Here is a 24,094-nt window from a genome sequence, read left to right on the forward strand (position 1 = left end):
TTTTTGGTTCACAGAATTCTCACCTGTTCTACTGTGGCCTCCGTTGTGAACATTCCAAAGCTGAGACTTTTCTGTTTTTCTCCCTCATTTCTGCTGAGTCTTTACCTTCCTAATGCAGTGAACTCACAGTGCCTAGCTGACTGGATGGGGAAAAAAATCCAGGGAGCAAAGAGAAATAATAAAAGAATATATCAGTTAATTTTTCATAGTGTTATCCAACTACATATTTTTAAATTTTGGAATAATATTAGGAATCTTCTCTTTATAAAAAACTGAATTATCGGGCTTCCCTGGTGGAGCAGTGGTTAAGAATATGCCTGCGAATGCAGGGGTCATAGGTTCGAGCCCTGGTCTGGGAAGATCCCACGTGCCACGGAGTAACTAAGCCCGCGTGCCACAACTACTGAGCCTGCGCTCTAGAGCCCGTGTGCCACATCAACCGAGCCCACGTGCCACAACTACGGAAGCCTGCGTGCCTAGAGACCATGCTCCGCAACAAGAGAAGCCACTGCAATGAGAAGCCCGTGCACCACAGCCAAGAGGAGCCCCCGCTCACTGCAACTAGAGAACACCCGCTAGCAGCAACAAAGACCCAATGCAGCCCCAAATAAATTAATTAATTTTTAAAAATTGAATTAGTTTCAAGGGTACAATGTATAAAAGTACAATAAAAGCCCCCCTTCATAACCCCCCAACCCCACTCTCAAGATGGAATCGATATGCTGTGATACAATTTATAGTCGTAGTACTACTCCTCCTCCCACCACATCCGAAATCCTCTGAGCCAGGTGCAGCAGCTTCCTTTCACAATGCTAGGACCCGCCACAAGACACATGATAATCCCTTTGGACATTTCAAGGAGCGGCACCAAGGGAACAGTACCGGGTAAATGCCACTGACAGCTCAGAATATCCATGGCATTTCTAGAGCCTCGGCACTGCTCTCGCTCTGGGAATGAAGGTCCAAAAAGCACATCGGAGAATGTTCATAGTTGTAAACAAGCTCCACCTTTGAAACACAATCTACATAGAACCACATATACAAGCCTGCACGATGGATGAAGCCAAGGTCTCCTCCATGATTTCCCTTCTGACCACCTTATTGTCTCCTCAACCATAAAAGGTGAACTTGAAACTCAGGACCTTGCCTTGTCACCAGAAACATCCAAGCTTGGATCAGTCTTTCTAAGACCAGATACTTGCTCTCTGAACTATTAGAGACTTGTCACATACACACAGGTAGAACAGGATTATTTCTATCTACCTGGGGACTTGGAGTCTTTCACATTGCTCCTGTTAAAACTCTCACAACAGCAAAACTTTACCTACAAAGGGTTCAAGCTATGCCACTCCCAACTTCCACAAACCTCCTCAGCTCTTGTGAGTCACATGCAGCCAATTCCAGGAATTGGAAACATGGTTGTGAGGATGAAACTGACTTTGGGGCTCCCCTTGGATATGGTCTTCCAGACTTACCAAAAGGCCATTAAGAGGAAGGTTTACCCCACCTCAGGGAAACCCGAGGCAGTACTTGCAGTCAAGGGCTGGCCATGGCTTCTGAGCTACATCCAAAAAGAATTTCATACTGTACCTGGATCTGCTGAAGCCATTTCTGACTGTCCGAGAGCCAGCATGTACCACTCCTCAACTGCCTCCATTGTGGATCATCAGTAGGGCTGTCAGATTTAGGACATAAAAATACAGGATACCCAGTTAAACTTGAACTTCACATGAATAATAAGTCATTATTTTTAGTATAAGTAGATCCTATGAACTATTTGGGGCATACTTATCTTCAAAATGTACTCGTTGTTTTTCAAACATTCATATTTAACTAAACAGTCTATATTTTATCTGTCAACCCTACTCAGCAGAAATGATGGAGGCTCATAGAGATCCAGGAGACGCCTCAGCGCCTCCTCAGCTTTTATTTCTACGTCCTGGACAGCGAGCACGAACCTTCCACTCCCAGTCAGTGGCTAGAATGGAGGATATTCTCTGTTTTAGAGCTTTTTCTACTTGTCATTGTTATTATCTTCCTTATTTTAAAGAGATGTTTATTTTTTCCCAATCTTAATAGCTCATCCAAAAGTATTTCAAAGTTCATTAGAGAAGGGAAAAACAATATGGTTCTGAAAAGTGAAGGAAACCGCCTGGTGTTTAGTAAAGAAGTAGTAGGGAGACTGAAAAAGCCAAACTTAATAAGCAGATCTCTCCAAGGGTATTTTCAGAGCTTGATACCCTCCCACACCCTGAAAATATTATTACATCAAGAATGTAGAACTGCTAACCAAATGTAAGGCTCCCATATGATTCTATCAAACTGAGGATGCTTCTTTACTAAGCAGTGAGCACACTTGCTGTCCCAGGGACCTTGGCAGTTGCAACGTAGGGCTCTTCCCTTTGGGATGGAAACAGCAAGTTTTCCTGTGGTCTACACGCTGGCCCCAAAAATACTACACTCCCAATACTTGTCAACTTTAAGTATTTTCCTACATATCTCCATTTTTCTGTTACTATTTGGACTACATCCTAGACTTGACACTACATAAATTGCATTCAAGAAGCTATTTTTAAAAGTTGGTAGGAAACGTTAAATCTATGGCTTGCAGTCCCTGGCTTACTTTCATCCAGGTGCATAAGGGTTTTCAAAAGTAGTCAGGTTAGTTACCCTGTATCACAGCCCCACGCTTGTGTCACAGATATAAAAATGGAACATGATATTTAAGGTTTTAGTTGCCAAATCATCAAGCCTCCCAGACAGAGGCAATAGAGCAAAATGATTACAGAGGCATGGATTTTGATTTGCTCCAGTGTCTTGGGCAAGTCACTTGGCCTCTGTATTTATTTGTACTTATCTGCACTTATCTGTCACTTGGGGGTCATAATTGTACCTGGTCCATGGGTACGCTGTACAAATGATCTGTAAAGTAGTTACAAGAAACCGACACAGAGTAAGCACTCCACAGACATTGGCTATTAGCTATTGGAAATAGTTCTCCGTGAAACAGATGACTTTATCCGTGGATGACTCGGTGGGAGACAGTGAATCACAGAATCACAGCATGTTGAAAGTGACCTAGTTCACACTCTAATGTGAAAAGAAGAAAAGTGTGCATGGGTAGAAAATGTCTGAAACTTTACACAACAAAGAGTTCATCATGTTAACTTGGAGGATTAGAATAAATCAGGAAAGGAGGAAAGAAAAACTTGAGTGTAATTCAATTTCTCTATCATTTGTGTTTCTACACTGAGACTCTGAATACACTGGAAGTGCAATTTTTTTTAATGTGGCGGGATAAAGGTTTTCAAGTTTTCCTGATCCATCCGTATTATTATCTCAGAATTGCTGGCATTTCTTGCCATCTTTGGATCTACACCCATGTGAGTCAGTGGGCCATTCTGGACGGAGGAGATAATAGAGCAGAAGTGAAGTGAGAGAAAAGGAGAGACAAGATTTTCTCTTTTCTCTTCAAAGAGGAAAGGTCTTTGGAATGGGAACAACTCACAACCAAACTTTGGGGAAAGGATGTGATGGAAAATGAGACAAACATCCTACCCCTGTGATGAGAAGGATTCCCTGGGCTGGATGGAGGGAGGTCACAGGTGGCTGGACAAGGAAACCAACTAGGGAGAAACACACACAAGTGCAGAGCAAACACCCTGAGGCCACTCAGCCTGACTCCATGCAAACATGTGTCCAGCAGAGAGCCCTTCACCTGTGGCTCCCCAGCAAGACAGGTACCTCGGGGGTGCCAACTCATTCTGAGTCCATTATGCCTGGCCATTCATAAACCGCTGTCTAACGTGTGAGGAATAAACTCTCAATGTTTATGAGGAAATTGGGGAAGGAGATTGAAAGGTTACTTAAACGAAAAAAAAAGAAGTTCAGGAAGGCAGGATGGTAGAGAGACAAGAAAAAGACCTTAAAAGATAGAAAGGATTTGCCAAAGAAGAGAAAGCAAAAGAAATGATTCCGAATGGGTTAACCTGCAGCTAGGAAGTTAAGGAAGATTATTGATGGGTGAAGACTATGGAATAAAGCGAATAAAATTTCTCAGAAGTTGCTGAGAATATGGTAAGCAGCATGATTATCAAATTATGAATTGGCTGCAATGGCATTCTAGGGGGACACTAGGAAGGGGAAGCAAATGTTCCTGAGATGACAGTAGCAGGTGGAAAGTTGTTTCAGGGGAAGATCAGTCTTGCAGAGGGTGTATCAGAGGAGGGCAAGTGTGAGCAAGCAAGGAAATACTAAGTGTATACGGTTCCTTCACTGAGTGCACCCAGCCCCGCGGTCAGCCTTGAGAACAAGCAGGACTTCAGGTACTGGAGCTACATTTCAGTCATCAAGACTTGAGAAGACACCCTTAACTCAGGTCTTCTCTTCAAACTCCATCTTTCCTTCTTGACCTTCATTTGGCCTCTTCCCTTACCCTCCAGCTGTGGACTGAGGCCACAGAGCAAGATGGGTCACTAGTGTCCTCCATCCCCTGGCGACTGTGGTTCACATCAGTGGAGTACCAAAGGCAATAACCAAGTAACAGACACAAGAGTGTATGAAGAAGAAGAGATTCTGATAAGGCTTTCTGTGACAGTGTGGGCCAAGTCGGCTCTATATGGCTGGTATCACGTGAATTATGAGCAGCCTTAGGGGAGAAGTCCTCAGAAGGCAGAGCCTGGCTCTCGAGAGGCTCTGCGTGCTCACAGCCCACTCCAAGACCTCAGTTACAGCTTCGGCCCCCAATATCTCTCCCTCTGCCTGCTCACAGTTTTTGAAGTCTTCTTTCCTCCACATTTCTCTTGAGAGGTGGAGGAGGAAGATGAGCTTCAGGCCAGCTCAGACTCCCCTGGGATCCCAGCAGGATGCCTATCATTAACCTCCCACCTTCTAGGAAGCTCCTAAGATCTTCACATTTGAGGCAGTTCTCATTTCAGCTGTGCTTCAAATTGCTGGCTGGAGACGGCCTGTTGGAAGGTGGCTAAAAGCAAGTAGCAATCCTTCGGGCAGCCTGGCCCTTCTCGACTCTCAGTCATCTTCAGGGATATTCTGGGAAATGTTGTTTGTTCTAGAGAAGGGAGGGAAACAATCCAATTGTCCAATAATGCTTGAATGGAAAATAAATGATGCTATATGCATGTGATCACATAATATCAAACAGTCAAAAATCAATGACTTAGATCTATATGGATTCACGTGGATAAATCTTGAAAACATAATATTGATTGAAAGAAAATAAGATAAACAATGTTAGATTGTGATAACAGGTATGTAAGTGTTTAAATATTTAAATCAATTCAACATATTGCTTCTATATATAGAGATGCAAGAAAATAAACTTTATCCAAAGAACACATTATTTACATTTAATATGCTCATTTATCTAGGAGACCCAAAAGAACCCACAGATAAACTAGCAGGAACTAATAAGACGGTTCAACAAGGCACACACATACAAGATCAATAAATTTTAAAAGTCAATCAGGCTCCTCTACACTGGCGATAACAAATTAGAAACTATAAAAGAAAATAAGAAAAAAAGAAGATCTAAAAATTGTCACAAGAGCCGTATAAATTATTTAGAGCTAAGCATACGTAGAAGGCAATATAACTAACGAACTGAGTACGAACAGTTAAACTCCGCCCAACCCAAGGTTAGGAAGAGACTGTTGTTACTTTATGAGAACAGACCCTCTTCTTAAGGAGCAGATCAGTAAGTGAGAGTGAATCAAAGAAACACAGCATTTGAAAAGTCAGCTAGTCCAAGCCTCTTGATCGCACATACAGAAGCTGAAGCCCAGATAGGTTGAGTTACTTGCTAAAGGGCCCAATGTCCTGACTCAAGGACTAGCATTTTTCACTCAGTCGCAAGACACAATCAAATGCAGTACCTTGGAAAGAGATGGGGAAAAAATGAAGAAATCAATTATATAGTTCCTCATCTTTAAGTACAGAAATAGCCGTGACAAAATTACACGTATTGAGGGAAAATTGAAGTGCAGAGTTTAAAATGTCAATAATCCACAGGGAAACTGGAGACCATTTAAAACATTCATATTAAATCTCTCTAGAAAAGACATTAAAAGATCTCCAATCAAAATGTGAATTTTATAATAGACATGGTATGATACAATTTATAATAGATATGGTAGGAACCTTTCCCTTTCACGGGAAAGCTTCGGCTGGGAAAAAGGAATTGTTCTTGAAAATGGGGCCTGTGCTATTGCAGACACTGTGCTCAACCTAGGTCCACCGAATGCTCTGATGTCATCACTGAGGTCACAGAATTCCACTGTGAGCCTGGCAACCTTGCAAACATAACAGCCCTGGTGAGCACTAGGCACTACTGCTGGTTCACCAAGTGGTACAAGTTTTTCAGCCATTTAGGAGACTTGACTATTTTTGTTTGTATTGAATCATTTCAACGGATTGCCCAAGAGCCAAGAAGGGCCAACCTGTAGGGAAGAGGAGGAGTTGGACATCTCTTGAGGCATCTTCTAAGGGAGACTTCTAGTTGGTACGATGGAACGGCGACAAAAGAGGAAACATCTGGAAAATGAAGAGTCCCAGGAAACTGCCGAGAACGGAGGAGGTATGTGGGGGGCAACTTGTCTGGGGCACATGGGTTTCTGCCAAACTGAAGCTTCTCTAGGAAGCGGGGGACTGAGAACGTGTCACCTGTGAAGCAGGGAGCGAGAGACCTTGTCTCACTGATGCTGCCGTATCTATCCGGAGGGTCCCTGTGGTGTGAGACGGCACAGAACGGCCAGATGCCCCCTGGGAGATGGGAGGTCAGCTCCGCTGGTCTGAGGACTCTCTCCTGGGGCAGCCGGGCCTGGAGCTTTGTCGGACTCACAGCAGGCTGCATCCTGCTTGCACAGACCTAGAGGTGCAGCTTTTCTCAGTCCCCGATTTCTCTCTTATGCTCTTGGATCTTTCCTAGGGGTCATGAGGTGGGGGATGTGAAGGATGCAAGGATGCTGAGAGAGACCCATGAGTTGCTTGGCCTCTTTTACCAAAGTGGAAAGAGAAGCCCCATGAGTTGAAGGCCCTGTTGAAAAATATCTTGACAAGTGGAATGCACTTTGAAAGAAGATTGTTTGTCTAGGGATGGTGTCATATTGAAAGCAAGGAGGTTTTATTCCTTCAACAGGAAGAATTTCCCAAAGGAGATCAAGGGAAGGGAAGGGTTTTCCAGAGACTGAGACCACGTGAGCGGGGGTGAGAAATGGCCTCAGTGTCCTGCGGGGAGCTCTGAGAGCCACGGGCCACGTGGTGCCTGCGTGCATTAAATGTAGGCGAGTAGCTTGCCCTGGGAGAGGGGTGGTCACCCCAGAGCTCCAGCTAGAGGCCTCTGCCCCAGATTAGAGCCCAGTAGCTCCTACCAGGCCCAGGGCCCTGGAGACTGTAGGATGGGCCCTGGGAATGGAGCTCTAGACAGCAGGCAGATTTCCAGGCAGTGGCTGGGACAGGCTGGGGAAGGCAATGACTGCCCCTGACCATTCAGAATATTTTGCCCTATGTTCCTGTGTGTGTGTGTGTGTGAGTGTGTGTGTGTGTGTGTGTGTGTGTGTGTGTGTGTGGTAGTGCAGAGAAGAGCGAGATGAATGGGGGTAGAGTGCTTACCAGATATAAGTCTGCGTGGTAAAGTTCTTGTCACCCTGCCTGGACCTGGCTGACACTCGGTGTACGTAAGAGTGTATACAGAATTCTTGTTAGGGTTGTTTTATGAGACAGTAACTCATACACCCATGTACACTCTGATGCAGCAAAAATATCACACACCCCACATATAACTTCCTTAGTAAACCACACACAGCACATGGAGGTATATACACGCATCCCTCCTATACTAAGTTCTCATACAACCCACCTGTATCACAGTCCTCTCCTCCAACACCAAACGCTGGAGATGAGATATGTATATAGACACACACACTATATATATAGGACACACACACACACACACACACACACTATATACATGTATCTCCTCAACTCTTGCACAAACACAACTAACTTCAGCCATCTCTAAATACCTCTATAAGAACCAGTCACGTGTCATACACACCACACTTATAACACATTCTTGAGTAATGCCAGACCCGCTTTTTACAAACCACAGTAAACCACAGTCTCAGTAACCCATGTCAGGATTGCCAGAGAAAATATGGGCTATCCAGTTCAATTTGAATTCTAGATAAAGAACAAGTAATTTTTCAGTATCCGTATGTCCCACATATTGTATGGGCTATACTTACACTAAAACTAAGTCAGGCCAAATACTGCATGGGAATACTTACACTAAAAGATTATTCTGGGTTTATCTGAAACTGAAATTTAACTGGGTGCCTTGTATTCTTGTTCGCTAAGTCTGGCAACCCTTGTATACTTACCACCAGCTGATGTATTATATATTTATTGTAGTTTTGTTTAGTGTGTGTCTTCCCCTACTAGAATGTGCAGCGTTACCAAAGACTACAACAATGGAAGAGTGCCGGATACACAGGAGTAGCTGCTTACTGAATCTTGGTGAATGAATGAATGAACACACACCATAAATACAAGCCACACCATGTAATGAGGAAACGTTACATGTCCCAGAATTCCTGACTTGTGAACAGAAACCATGCACACAAAGGCCACAGACACAGATAGACACGTCTGCACTGTGCTCCCCATGCCAACCCCACACTTACCACAGACTTAACTGATACACATCACTCACTCTTCCCACACACTCACAGTCACCACCGAGGCCTACATTACCAACTAGACAGTGAGAGAATAAGTATTGATTGGAATTAAATCCTGGAGGATCCACTGGGAACCACACTCTCAGCTGTGTGTATTCACTGCACCTGACACGTGTCACACACTCAGTAAATATTTGTGGACAGAGGACTGATGAACCCACCCTGAGCCTTTCATTCCTCCCTCAGGAATCTCGAAGTCACAAGAGGATCCCCCTCGGCTTGGATCCACTGTGGTGGCCCAAGGCTGCAACCCAGGGGCAGTGGAGGTCTCCTCTGCCTCTAAATACTTCTTCTGTACTTCTACTCTGCGCAAGCTCAGCTACGCTGGTAAGGGCGTGGGGCTCCTCAGGTGACGGGGTGCTTGGCTGTGAAGCAGGAGGCACACAGATCCCAGGGAGGCTGAGAGGAAATCCAGGGTCATCAGAGGTGATGAGGGCTCTGTGGAGGAGCCTGGGCAGGATGGCTGAGCTGTTCCGAGGGCGTGGATGCCAGCTGAGTCTGGGGGTGTGTGTGTGAATACTGCTACTACCGTGGTGGGGAAGTCAAGGAGCAGGGGCCGGAAAGGTCTGGGCTTGAGGTGGAGGGAAGAGGGACCAGATTAAGCATCTTCAGAGGAAAATGTAGGCTTTGTCTTTGCCTTTGCTTCCAGAGAAGGACAGAGTTCTGCATCATACACCTCCAGCCTGAGAGCAGGACCATCCAGCTCAGGTGCACACAGCTCACACATACACGCGCCCTCCAGGCACAGCCCTTCTCAGTGCACATCAACCCCAAGCACGTGCTCCACAGTACTCTCCTGCACCACAGCCCCATTCCACAAGGAATGCACCACCGATATTCCCAAACTCACACTCCTCATCGTACACGCATCCAGCCGCATCCCTCACATACTACAGCCCTCACCACCATACTCCACACCCCTGTATACAGACACCGCTCCAGTATACCCCCCCACGCACATGAAAAGCCCACAGATGACACCAGATACACCACTCCGTCCTACGGCCAACGGACACCAAGCTCACGACATTGCTATGTCGTGCCAATGCCCCTCTCTCGTCTACCACACCTGCTCCCTCAGCTTCCGGCATGGCCCATGCATGTTATTATGATTTTAATTTCCTTTTTCAGGAATCCGGAGATTTCATCGAGACACTGCCCAGCCTAGACCACCCCTAGCCCAGGATCAGGAAGAAGGAGAGACCGCTTCCCCATCACACTGTGTCTCCTCCTCACCCTCTTCACCCTGTAAGAACTATCTGCACCCAGACAAAGAGGAAAGGGGCATGAAAATATACTACATGCAGGTACAAGTGAACAAGGGTGTCGCTGTCTCCTGGAAGACAAAGAAACCCTTGGAGTTGCCTGAAAAGCAGCTGAGGATAGAAGAAGTGACCCTTCCTGAGGATGTGTGCGCAGTAGCCACTGACCCCTCTTCTGATGTGTCCACCGAAAGCCTCCTGTCTGACAGTGAGCCCACTGGGGAGGAGAAAGAGTATGAGGAAAGGGCAGAGCCAGGCAGCCCATCAGGGCCACCTGCCGTCGAGGAGAGACCCAGCGCCAAGACAGCGGACTGGATGCTGACCATGGAGACCGGCTTCAGGTGCATGGCCTGCTGCCGGGTCTTCCCCACCTTGGAGATCCTCCAGCAGCACGTGAAGGGCAGCGTCCTGCAGGGCTTCAGCTGCCGTGCCTTTCATCTCACCATGGCCCAGCGGATGGGCAATGTGGAATCCGAGAGCACCCCTGAGGAAGAGGACGAGGAGGAGGAGGAGGAGAACGAGGAGGAGGAGGAGGAGGAGGAGAAGGAGGTAGAGAAGCAAGAAGAAAAGGAGAATGAGGGAGAGCAGCCCACGGGGGAAGGCCCCAGCCCAAAGAGACCCCGCAGGCAGGGTCTTTTCTCTCCTTTGAGTTCCAAACAGCAACTGAGATTCATGGGACAGAAGATCCTGGAAGACGGTGTGGCCGTCCCTTGGAAGAGGTAAGGCTTGAGGCTGGCAGTCTTCTGAGCCTATGTCACGAGGGCCCAGAGGAATCTAAGGGAAGGGGCCGCACACATGTGCTGGTTTACCTAATGGCTCTGCAGTTGCATCAAATGGGACACACCCAGCACTAACAAAGGCATTGACCTCTGTTGACGTAAACAAGAAGGTGGAGCCTTTTCCTAGGAGTTTTCTCAGGGTCTGCACGATGGACCTCAACTCTTAGAGGACGTACTGCCAGCAGCTCCTTCTCGGCAGAGAGAGCCAGGAGTGGTCTCAAGAGAGGACAGGGGCCCTTGCAGGACCAGAACTTTGAGGTCTGAGAGCCTTGGGCCTGAGCCGAGATCTCACCCGGACCACTGGACCTAGCCTTCTGTGACAAAGGGGAATATGAAAGAGAGTCACGTGGAAATGAGGTCCCCCGAGATCTGGAAATGTTCCAGAACCTTCGTTGCGTGGTAGTTGATCTGGAGCCAAGCTCACTGTGGTGTGTGTGGCTCTGAGCATTAAGGCAATGCTGGAGGGTAACCCTGACCAGCAGAGCTTGGAGTGCTTCTTGTCTCTTCCTGTTCTACCTCATTTGTTTTATCCCTTCCAGGGAGAAGAAAGGACCCTCGGGAGAGTAGCAGACAGAATGCCGTGGTCTGAAGGAGGATGAAGGGACCGGCACTCAGTCTAACATCATATGACAAAAGAAGCGTCCTATGCAATAAAGGGCATTTTCCAAACCTTTCCTGGAGCTTTTATTTAAAGACATTTTTCTATCTATGCATCTATCTGTCATCTACATCTGTATCTTTCAAGGTTTGTGAACAAGCTTTCACATAAGCACTAGAGACGTCCGCCAGCATTTTCCAGAAGAGGCCTGCAAATTGCTGGGGACTCCTCACAAATAGGGAACGGCCACAACCCCTGCCACACAGACTATGCGCGTGGCCCTCCTGACGTACTCCCACTCTCTCTCTGAATTTCCCAACGTCTGAGATGAGGGTGCTGACTGGAGGCAATGATCACGTGCAGGCTGAATCTTCTCCAGATTCTGATTCTCTTCCTGGGCATATCGTCCTTAAGCACAGTCTCCATGTCCCTGGCCACACTGATCTCTCTCCTTCAGTCCTTCCCTCCCTCCCTCTCCTGCCTCCCAGTGCAGAGAATACTTGTTTGCATTTGAGACGACATTTATTTTTGGTTCACAGAATTCTCACCTGTTCTACTGTGGCCTCCGTTGTGAACATTCCAAAGCTGAGACTTTTCTGTTTTTCTCCCTCATTTCTGCTGAGTCTTTACCTTCCTAATGCAGTGAACTCACAGTGCCTAGCTGACTGGATGGGGAAAAAAATCCAGGGAGCAAAGAGAAATAATAAAAGAATATATCAGTTAATTTTTCATAGTGTTATCCAACTACATATTTTTAAATTTTGGAATAATATTAGGAATCTTCTCTTTATAAAAAACTGAATTATCGGGCTTCCCTGGTGGAGCAGTGGTTAAGAATATGCCTGCGAATGCAGGGGTCATGGGTTCGAGCCCTGGTCTGGGAAGATCCCACGTGCCACGGAGTAACTAAGCCCGCGTGCCACAACTACTGAGCCTGCGCTCTAGAGCCCGTGTGCCACATCAACCGAGCCCACGTGCCACAACTACGGAAGCCTGCGTGCCTAGAGACCATGCTCCGCAACAAGAGAAGCCACTGCAATGAGAAGCCCGTGCACCACAGCCAAGAGGAGCCCCCGCTCACTGCAACTAGAGAACACCCGCTAGCAGCAACAAAGACCCAATGCAGCCCCAAATAAATTAATTAATTTTAAAAAATTGAATTAGTTTCAAGGGTACAATGTATAAAAGTACAATAAAAGCCCCCCTTCATAACCCCCCAACCCCACTCTCAAGATGGAATCGATATGCTGTGATACAATTTATAGTCGTAGTACTACTCCTCCTCCCACCACATCCGAAATCCTCTGAGCCAGGTGCAGCAGCTTCCTTTCACAATGCTAGGACCCGCCACAAGACACATGATAATCCCTTTGGACATTTCAAGGAGCGGCACCAAGGGAACAGTACCGGGGAAATGCCACTGACAGCTCAGAATATCCATGGCATTTCTAGAGCCTCGGCACTGCTCTCGCTCTGGGAATGAAGGTCCAAAAAGCACATCGGAGAATGTTCATAGTTGTAAACAAGCTCCACCTTTGAAACACAATCTACATAGAACCACATATACAAGCCTGCACGATGGATGAAGCCAAGGTCTCCTCCATGATTTCCCTTCTGACCACCTTATTGTCTCCTCAACCATAAAAGGTGAACTTGAAACTCAGGACCTTGCCTTGTCACCAGAAACATCCAAGCTTGGATCAGTCTTTCTAAGACCAGATACTTGCTCTCTGAACTATTAGAGACTTGTCACATACACACAGGTAGAACAGGATTATTTCTATCTACCTGGGGACTTGGAGTCTTTCACATTGCTCCTGTTAAAACTCTCACAACAGCAAAACTTTACCTACAAAGGGTTCAAGCTATGCCACTCCCAACTTCCACAAACCTCCTCAGCTCTTGTGAGTCACATGCAGCCAATTCCAGGAATTGGAAACATGGTTGTGAGGATGAAACTGACTTTGGGGCTCCCCTTGGATATGGTCTTCCAGACTTACCAAAAGGCCATTAAGAGGAAGGTTTACCCCACCTCAGGGAAACCCGAGGCAGTACTTGCAGTCAAGGGCTGGCCATGGCTTCTGAGCTACATCCAAAAAGAATTTCATACTGTACCTGGATCTGCTGAAGCCATTTCTGACTGTCCGAGAGCCAGCATGTACCACTCCTCAACTGCCTCCATTGTGGATCATCAGTAGGGCTGTCAGATTTAGGACATAAAAATACAGGATACCCAGTTAAACTTGAACTTCACATGAATAATAAGTCATTATTTTTAGTATAAGTAGATCCTATGAACTATTTGGGGCATACTTATCTTCAAAATGTACTCGTTGTTTTTCAAACATTCATATTTAACTAAACAGTCTATATTTTATCTGTCAACCCTACTCAGCAGAAATGATGGAGGCTCATAGAGATCCAGGAGACGCCTCAGCGCCTCCTCAGCTTTTATTTCTACGTCCTGGACAGCGAGCACGAACCTTCCACTCCCAGTCAGTGGCTAGAATGGAGGATATTCTCTGTTTTAGAGCTTTTTCTACTTGTCATTGTTATTATCTTCCTTATTTTAAAGAGATGTTTATTTTTTCCCAATCTTAATAGCTCATCCAAAAGTATTTCAAAGTTCATTAGAGAAGGGAAAAACAATATGGTTCTGAAAAGTGAAGGAAACCGCCTGGTGTTTAGTAAAGAAGTAGTAGGGAGACTGAAAAAGCCAAACTTAATAAGCAGATCTCTCCAAGGGTATTTTCAGAGCTTGATACCCTCCCACACCCTGAAAATATTATTACATCAAGAATGTAGAACTGCTAACCAAATGTAAGGCTCCCATATGATTCTATCAAACTGAGGATGCTTCTTTACTAAGCAGTGAGCACACTTGCTGTCCCAGGGACCTTGGCAGTTGCAACGTAGGGCTCTTCCCTTTGGGATGGAAACAGCAAGTTTTCCTGTGGTCTACACGCTGGCCCCAAAAATACTACACTCCCAATACTTGTCAACTTTAAGTATTTTTCTACATATCTCCATTTTTCTGTTACTATTTGGACTACATCCTAGACTTGACACTACATAAATTGCATTCAAGAAGCTATTTTTAAAAGTTGGTAGGAAACCTTAAATCTATGGCTTGCAGTCCCTGGCTTACTTTCATCCAGGTGCATAAGGGTTTTCAAAAGTAGTCAGGTTAGTTACCCTGTATCACAGCCCCACGCTTGTGTCACAGATATAAAAATGGAACATGATATTTAAGGTTTTAGTTGCCAAATCATCAAGCCTCCCAGACAGAGGCAATAGAGCAAAATGATTACAGAGGCATGGATTTTGATTTGCTCCAGTGTCTTGGGCAAGTCACTTGGCCTCTGTATTTATTTGTACTTATCTGCACTTATCTGTCACTTGGGGGTCATAATTGTACCTGGTCCATGGGTACGCTGTACAAATGATCTGTAAAGTAGTTACAAGAAACCGACACAGAGTAAGCACTCCACAGACATTGGCTATTAGCTATTGGAAATATTTCTCCGTGAAACAGATGACATTATCCGTGGATGACTCGGTGGGAGACAGTGAATCACAGAATCACAGCATGTTGAAAGTGACCTAGTTCACACTCTAATGTGAAAAGAAGAAAAGTGTGCATGGGTAGAAAATGTCTGAAACTTTACACAACAAAGAGTTCATCATGTTAACTTGGAGGATTAGAATAAATCAGGAAAGGAGGAAAGAAAAACTTGAGTGTCATTCAATTTCTCTATCATTTGTGTTTCTACACTGAGACTCTGAATACACTGGAAGTGCAATTTTTTTTAATGTGGCGGGATAAAGGTTTTCAAGTTTTCCTGATCCATCCGTATTATTATCTCAGAATTGCTGGCATTTCTTGCCATCTTTGGATCTACACCCATGTGAGTCAGTGGGCCATTCTGGACGGAGGAGATAATAGAGCAGAAGTGAAGTGAGAGAAAAGGAGAGACAAGATTTTCTCTTTTCTCTTCAAAGAGGAAAGGTCTTTGGAATGGGAACAACTCACAACCAAACTTTGGGGAAAGGATGTGATGGAAAATGAGACAAACATCCTACCCCTGTGATGAGAAGGATTCCCTGGGCTGGATGGAGGGAGGTCACAGGTGGCTGGACAAGGAAACCAACTAGGGAGAAACACACACAAGTGCAGAGCAAACACCCTGAGGCCACTCAGCCTGACTCCATGCAAACATGTGTCCAGCAGAGAGCCCTTCACCTGTGGCTCCCCAGCAAGACAGGTACCTCGGGGGTGCCAACTCATTCTGAGTCCATTATGCCTGGCCATTCATAAACCGCTGTCTAACGTGTGAGGAATAAACTCTCAATGTTTATGAGGAAATTGGGGAAGGAGATTGAAAGGTTACTTAAACGAAAAAAAAAGAAGTTCAGGAAGGCAAGATGGTAGAGAGACAAGAAAAAGACCTTAAAAGATAGAAAGGATTTGCCAAAGAAGAGAAAGCAAAAGAAATGATTCCGAATGGGTTAACCTGCAGCTAGGAAGTTAAGGAAGATTATTGATGGGTGAAGACTATGGAATAAAGCGAATAAAATTTCTCAGAAGTTGCTGAGAATATGGTAAGCAGCATGATTATCAAATTATGAATTGGCTGCAATGGCATTCTAGGGGGACACTAGGAAGGTGAAGCAAATGTTCCTGAGATGACAGTAGCAGGTGGAAAGTTGTTTCAGGGGAAGATCAGTCTTGCAGAGGGTGTATCAGAGGAGGGCAAGTGTGAGCAAGCAAGGAAATACTAAGTGTATACGGTTCCTTCACTGAGTGCACCCAGCCCCGCGGTCAGCCTTGAGAACAAGCAGGACTTCAGGTACTGGAGCTACATTTCAGTCATCAAGACTTGAGAAGACACCCTTAACTCAGGTCTTCTCTTCAAACTCCATCTTTCCTTCTTGACCTTCATTTGGCCTCTTCCCTTACCCTCCAGCTGTGGACTGAGGCCACAGAGCAAGATGGGTCACTAGTGTCCTCCATCCCCTGGCGACTGTGGTTCACATCAGTGGAGTACCAAAGGCAATAACCAAGTAACAGACACAAGAGTGTATGAAGAAGAAGAGATTCTGATAAGGCTTTCTGTGACAGTGTGGGCCAAGTCGGCTCTATATGGCTGGTATCACGTGAATTATGAGCAGCCTTAGGGGAGAAGTCCTCAGAAGGCAGAGCCTGGCTCTCGAGAGGCTCTGCGTGCTCACAGCCCACTCCAAGACCTCAGTTACAGCTTCGGCCCCCAATATCTCTCCCTCTGCCTGCTCACAGTTTTTGAAGTCTTCTTTCCTCCACATTTCTCTTGAGAGGTGGAGGAGGAAGATGAGCTTCAGGCCAGCTCAGACTCCCCTGGGATCCCAGCAGGATGCCTATCATTAACCTCCCACCTTCTAGGAAGCTCCTAAGATCTTCACATTTGGGGCAGTTCTCATTTCAGCTGTGCTTCAAATTGCTGGCTGGAGACGGCCTGTTGGAAGGTGGCTAAAAGCAAGTAGCAATCCTTCGGGCAGCCTGGCCCTTCTCGACTGTCAGTCATCTTCAGGGATATTCTAGGAAATGTTGTTTGTTCTAGAGAAGGGAGGGAAACAATCCAATTGTCCAATAATGCTTGAATGGAAAATAAATGATGCTATATGCATGTGATCACATAATATCAAACAGTCAAAAATCAAAGACCTAGATCTATATGGATTCACGTGGATAAATCTTGAAAACATAATATTGATTGAAAGAAAATAAGATAAACAATGTTAGATTGTGATAACAGGTATGTAAGTGTTTAAATATTTAAATCAATTCAACATATTGCTTCTATATATAGAGATGCAAGAAAATAAACTTTATCCAAAGAACACATTATTTACATTTAATATGCTCATTTATCTAGGAGACCCAAAAGAACCCACAGATAAACTAGCAGGAACTAATAAGACGGTTCAACAAGGCACACACATACAAGATCAATAAATTTTAAAAGTCAATCAGGCTCCTCTACACTGGCGATAACAAATTAGAAACTATAAAAGAAAATAAGAAAAAAAGAAGATCTAAAAATTGTCACAAGAGCCGTATAAATTATTTAGAGCTAAGCATACGTAGAAGGCAATATAACTAACGAACTGAGTATGAACAGTTAAACTCCGCCCAACCCAAGGTTAGGAAGAGACTGTTGTTACTTTATGAGAACAGACCCTCTTCTTAAGGAGCAGATCAGTAAGTGAGAGTGAATCAAAGAAACACAGCATTTGAAAAGTCAGCTAGTCCAAGCCTCTTGATCGCACATACAGAAGCTGAAGCCCAGATAGGTTGAGTTACTTGCTAAAGGGCCCAATGTCCTGACTCAAGGACTAGCATTTTTCACTCAGTCGCAAGACACAATCAAATGCAGTACCTTGGAAAGAGATGGGGAAAAAATGAAGAAATCAATTATATAGTTCCTCATCTTTAAGTACAGAAATAGCCGTGACAAAATTACACGTATTGAGGGAAAATTGAAGTGCAGAGTTTAAAATGTCAATAATCCACAGGGAAACTGGAGACCATTTAAAACATTCATATTAAATCTCTCTAGAAAAGACATTAAAAGATCTCCAATCAAAATGTGAATTTTATAATAGACATGGTATGATACAATTTATAATAGATATGGTAGGAACCTTTCCCTTTCACGGGAAAGCTTCGGCTGGGAAAAAGGAATTGTTCTTGAAAATGGGGCCTGTGCTATTGCAGACACTGTGCTCAACCTAGGTCCACCGAATGCTCTGATGTCATCACTGAGGTCACAGAATTCCACTGTGAGCCTGGCAACCTTGCAAACATAACAGCCCTGGTGAGCACTAGGCACTACTGCTGGTTCACCAAGTGGTACAAGTTTTTCAGCCATTTAGGAGACTTGACTATTTTTGTTTGTATTGAATCATTTCAACGGATTGCCCAAGAGCCAAGAAGGGCCAACCTGTAGGGAAGAGGAGGAGTTGGACATCTCTTGAGGCATCTTCTAAGGGAGACTTCTAGTTGGTACGATGGAACGGCGACAAAAGAGGAAACATCTGGAAAATGAAGAGTCCCAGGAAACTGCCGAGAACGGAGGAGGTATGTGGGGGGCAACTTGTCTGGGGCACATGGGTTTCTGCCAAACTGAAGCTTCTCTAGGAAGCGGGGGACTGAGAACGTGTCACCTGTGAAGCAGGGAGCGAGAGACCTTGTCTCACTGATGCTGCCGTATCTATCCGGAGGGTCCCTGTGGTGTGAGACGGCACAGAACGGCCAGATGCCCCCTGGGAGATGGGAGGTCAGCTCCGCTGGTCTGAGGACTCTCTCCTGGGGCAGCCGGGCCTGGAGCTTTGTCGGACTCACAGCAGGCTGCATCCTGCTTGCACAGACCTAGAGGTGCAGCTTTTCTCAGTCCCCGATTTCTCTCTTATGCTCTTGGATCTTTCCTAGGGGTCATGAGGTGGGGGATGTGAAGGATGCAAGGATGCTGAGAGAGACCCATGAGTTGCTTGGCCTCTTTTACCAAAGTGGAAAGAGAAGCCCCATGAGTTGAAGGCCCTGTTGAAAAATATCTTGACAAGTGGAATGCACTTTGAAAGAAGATTGTTTGTCTAGGGATGGTGTCATATTGAAAGCAAGGAGGTTTTATTCCTTCAACAGGAAGAATTTCCCAAAGGAGATCAAGGGAAGGGAAGGGTTTTCCAGAGACTGAGACCGCGTGAGCGGGGGTGAGAAATGGCCTCAGGGTCCTGCGGGGAGCTCTGAGAGCCACGGGCCACGTGGTGCCTGCGTGCATTAAATGTAGGCGAGTAGCTTGCCCTGGGAGAGGGGTGGTCACCCCAGAGCTCCAGCTAGAGGCCTCTGCCCCAGATTAGAGCCCAGTAGCTCCTACCAGGCCCAGGGCCCTGGAGACTGTAGGATGGGCCCTGGGAATGGAGCTCTAGACAGCAGGCAGATTTCCAGGCAGTGGCTGGGACAGGCTGGGGAAGGCAATGACTGCCCCTGACCATTCAGAATATTTTGCCCTATGTTCCTGTGTGTGTGTGTGAGTGTGTGTGTGTGTGTGTGTGTGTGTGTGTGTGTGTGTGTGGTAGTGCAGAGAAGAGCGAGATGAATGGGGGTAGAGTGCTTACCAGATATAAAGTCTGCGTGGTAAAGTTCTTGTCACCCTGCCTGGACCTGGCTGACACTCGGTGTACGTAAGAGTGTATACAGAATTCTTGTTAGGGGTGTTTTATGAGACAGTAACTCATACACCCATGTACACTCTGATGCAGCAAAAATATCACACACCCCACATATAACTTCCTTAGTAAACCACACACAGCACATGGAGGTATATACACGCATCCCTCCTATACTACGTTCTCATACAACCCACCTGTATCACAATCCTCTCCTCCAACACCAAACGCTGGAGATGAGATATGTATATAGACACACACACTATATATATAGGACACACACACACACACACACACACTATATACATGTATCTCCTCAACTCTTGCACAAACACAACTAACTTCAGCCATCTCTAAATACCTCTATAAGAACCAGTCACGTGTCATACACACCACACTTATAACACATTCTTGAGTAATGCCAGACCCGCTTTGTACAAACCACAGTAAACCACAGTCTCAGTAACCCATGTCAGGATTGCCAGAGAAAATATGGGCTATCCAGTTCAATTTGAATTCCAGATAAACAACAAGTAATTTTTCAGTATCCGTATGTCCCACATATTGTATGGGCTATACTTACACTAAAACTAAGTCAGGCCAAATACTGCATGGGAATACTTACACTAAAAGATTATTCTGGGTTTATCTGAAACTGAAATTTAACTGGGTGCCTTGTATTCTTGTTTGCTAAGTCTGGCAACCCTTATATACTTACCACCAGCTGATGTATTATATATTTATTGTAGTTTTGTTTAGTGTGTGTATTCCCCTACTAGAATGTGCAGCATTACCAAAGACTACAACAATGGAAGAGTGCCGGATACACAGGAGTAGCTGCTTACTGAATCTTGGTGAATGAATGAATGAACACACACCATAAATACAAGCCACACCATGTAATGAGGAAACGTTACATGTCCCAGAATTCCTGACTTGTGAACAGAAACCATGCACACAAAGGCCACAGACACAGATAGACACGTCTGCACTGTGCTCCCCATGCCAACCCCACACTTACCACAGACTTAACTGATACACATCACTCACTCTTCCCACACACTCACAGTCACCACCGAGGCCTACATTACCAACTAGACAGTGAGAGAATAAGTATTGATTGGAATTAAATCCTGGAGGATCCACTGGGAGCCACACTCTCAACTGTGTGTATTCACTGCACCTGACACGTGTCACACACTCAGTAAATATTTGTGGACAGAGGACTGATGAACCCACCCTGAGCCTTTCATTCCTCCCTCAGGAATCTCGAAGTCACAAGAGGATCCCCCTCGGCTTGGATCCACTGTGGTGGCCCAAGGCTGCAGCCCAGGGGCAGTGGAGGTCTCCTCTGCCTCTAAATACTTCTTCTGTACTTCTACTCTGCGCAAGCTCAGCTACGCTGGTAAGGGCGTGGGGCTCCTCAGGTGACGGGGTGCTTGGCTGTGAAGCAGGAGGCACACAGATCCCAGGGAGGCTGAGAGGAAATCCAGGGTCATCAGAGGTGATGAGGGCTCTGTGGAGGAGCCTGGGCAGGATGGCTGAGCTGTTCCGAGGGCGTGGATGCCAGCTGAGTCTGGGGGTGTGTTTGTGAATACTGCTACTTCCATGGTGGGGAAGTCAAGGAGCAGGGGCCGGAAAGGTCTGGGCTTGAGGTGGAGGGAAGAGGGACCAGATTAAGCATCTTCAGAGGAAAATGTAGGCTTTGTCTTTGCCTTTGCTTCCAGAGAAGGACAGAGTTCTGCATCATACACCTCCAGCCTGAGAGCAGGACCATCCAGCTCAGGTGCACACAGCTCACACATACACGCGCCCTCCAGGCACAGCCCTTCTCAGTGCACATCAACCCCAAGCACGTGCTCCACAGTACTCTCCTGCACCACAGCCCCATTCCACAAGGAATGCACCACCGATATTCCCAAACTCACACTCCTCATCGTACACGCATCCAGCCGCATCCCTCACATACTACAGCCCTCACCACCATACTCCACACCCCTGTATACAGACACCGCTCCAGTATACCCCCCCACGCACATGAAAAGCCCACAGATGACACCACATACACCACTCCGTCCTACGGCCAACGGACACCAAGCTCACGACATTGCTATGTCGTGCCAATGTCCCTCTCTCATCTACCACACCTGCTCCCTCAGCTTCCGGCATGGCCCATGCATGTTATTATGATTTTAATTTCCTTTTTCAGGAATCCGGAGATTTCATCGAGACACTGCCCAGCCTAGACCACCCCTAGCCCAGGATCAGGAAGAAGGAGAGACCGCTTCCCCATCACACTGTGTCTCCTCCTCACCCTCTTCACCCTGTAAGAACTATCTGCACCCAGACAAAGAGGAAAGGGGCATGAAAATATACTACATGCAGGTACAAGTGAACAAGGGTGTCGCTGTCTCCTGGAAGACAAAGAAACCCTTGGAGTTGCCTGAAAAGCAGCTGAGGATAGAAGAAGTGACCCTTCCTGAGGATGTGTGCGCAGTAGCCACTGACCCCTCTTCTGATGTGTCCACCGAAAGCCTCCTGCCTGACAGTGAGCCCACTGGGGAGGAGAAAGAGTATGAGGAAAGGGCAGAGCCAGGCAGCCCATCAGGGCCACCTGCCGTCGAGGAGAGACCCAGCGCCAAGACAGCGGACTGGATGCTGACCATGGAGACCGGCTTCAGGTGCATGGCCTGCTGCCGTGTCTTCCCCACCTTGGGGATCCTCCAGCAGCACGTGAAGGGCGGCGTCCTGCAGGGCTTCAGCTGCCGTGCCTTTCATCTCACCATGGCCCAGCGGATGGGCAATGTGGAATCCGAGAGCACCCCTGAGGAAGAGGACGAAGAGGAGGAGGAGGAGAACGAGGAGGAGGAGGAGGAGGAGGAGAAGGAGAAGGAGGTAGAGAAGCAAGAAGAAAAGGAGAATGAGGGAGAGCAGCCCACGGGGGAAGGCCCCAGCCCAAAGAGACCCCGCAGGCAGGGTCTTTTCTCTCCTTTGAGTTCCAAACAGCAACTGAGATTCATGGGACAGAAGATCCTGGAAGACGGTGTGGCCGTCCCTTGGAAGAGGTAAGGCTTGAGGCTGGCAGTCTTCTGAGCCTATGTCACGAGGGCCCAGAGGAGTCTAAGGGAAGGGGCCGCACACATGTGCTGGTTTACCTAATGGCTCTGCAGTTGCATCAAATGGGACACACCCAGCACTAAGAAAGGCATTGACCTCTGTTGACGTAAACAAGAAGGTGGAGCCTTTTCCTAGGAGTTTTCTCAGGGTCTGCACGATGGACCTCAACTCTTAGAGGACGTACTGCCAGCAGCTCCTTCTCGGCAGAGAGAGCCAGGAGTGGTCTCAAGAGAGGACAGGGGCCCTTGCAGGACCAGAACTTTGAGGTCTGAGAGCCTTGGGCCTGAGCCGAGATCTCACCCGGACCACTGGACCTAGCCTTCTGTGACAAAGGGGAATATGAAAGAGAGTCACGTGGAAATGAGGTCCCCCGAGATATGGAAATGTTCCAGAACCTTCGTTGCGTGGTAGTTGATCTGGAGCCAAGCTCACTGTGTTGTGTGTGGCTCTGAGCATTAAGGCAATGCTGGAGGGTAACCCTGACCAGCAGAGCTTGGAGTGTTTCTTGTCTCTTCCTGTTCTACCTCATTTGTTTTATCCCTTCCAGGGAGAAGAAAGGACCCTCGGGAGAGTAGCAGACAGAATGCCGTGGTCTGAAGGAGGATGAAGGGACCGGCACTCAGTCTAATAACATATGACAATAGAAGCGTCCTATGCAATAAAGGCCATTTTCCAAACCTTTCCTGGAGCTTTTATTTAATGACATTTTTCTATCTATGCATCTATCTGTCATCTACATCTGTATCTTTCAAGGTTTGTGAACAAGCTTTCACATAAGCACTAGAGACGTCCGCCAGCATTTTCCAGAAGAGGCCTGCAAATTGCTGGGGACTCCTCACAAATAGGGAACGGCCACAACCCCTGCCACACAGACTATGCGCGTGGCCCTCCTGACGTACTCCCACTCTCTCTCTGAATTTCCCAACGTCTGAGATGAGGGTGCTGGCTGGAGGCAATGATCACGTGCAGGCTGAATCTTCTCCAGATTCTGATTCTCTTCCTGGGCATATCGTCCTTAAGCACAGTCTCCATGTCCCTGGCCACACTGATCTCTCTCCTTCAGTCCTTCCCTCCCTCCCTCTCCTGCCTCCCAGTGCAGAGAATACTTTTTTGCATTTGAAACGACATTTATTTTTGGTTCACAGAATTCTCACCTGTTCTACTGTGGCCTCCGTTGTGAACATTCCAAAGCTGAGACTTTTCTGTTTTTCTCCCTCATTTCTGCTGAGTCTTTACCTTCCTAATGCAGTGAACTCACAGTGCCTAGCTGACTGGACGGGGAAAAAGATCCAGGGAGCAAAGAGAAATAATAAAAGAATATATCAGTTAATTTTTCATAGTGTTATCCAACTACATATTTTTAAAATTTTGGAATAATAT

The sequence above is a fragment of the Mesoplodon mirus genome, assembly GCF_964341445.2.
Source record: "Mesoplodon mirus genome assembly, contig: SUPER_14_unloc_3, whole genome shotgun sequence".
Lineage (NCBI taxonomy): Eukaryota > Metazoa > Chordata > Mammalia > Artiodactyla > Ziphiidae > Mesoplodon > Mesoplodon mirus.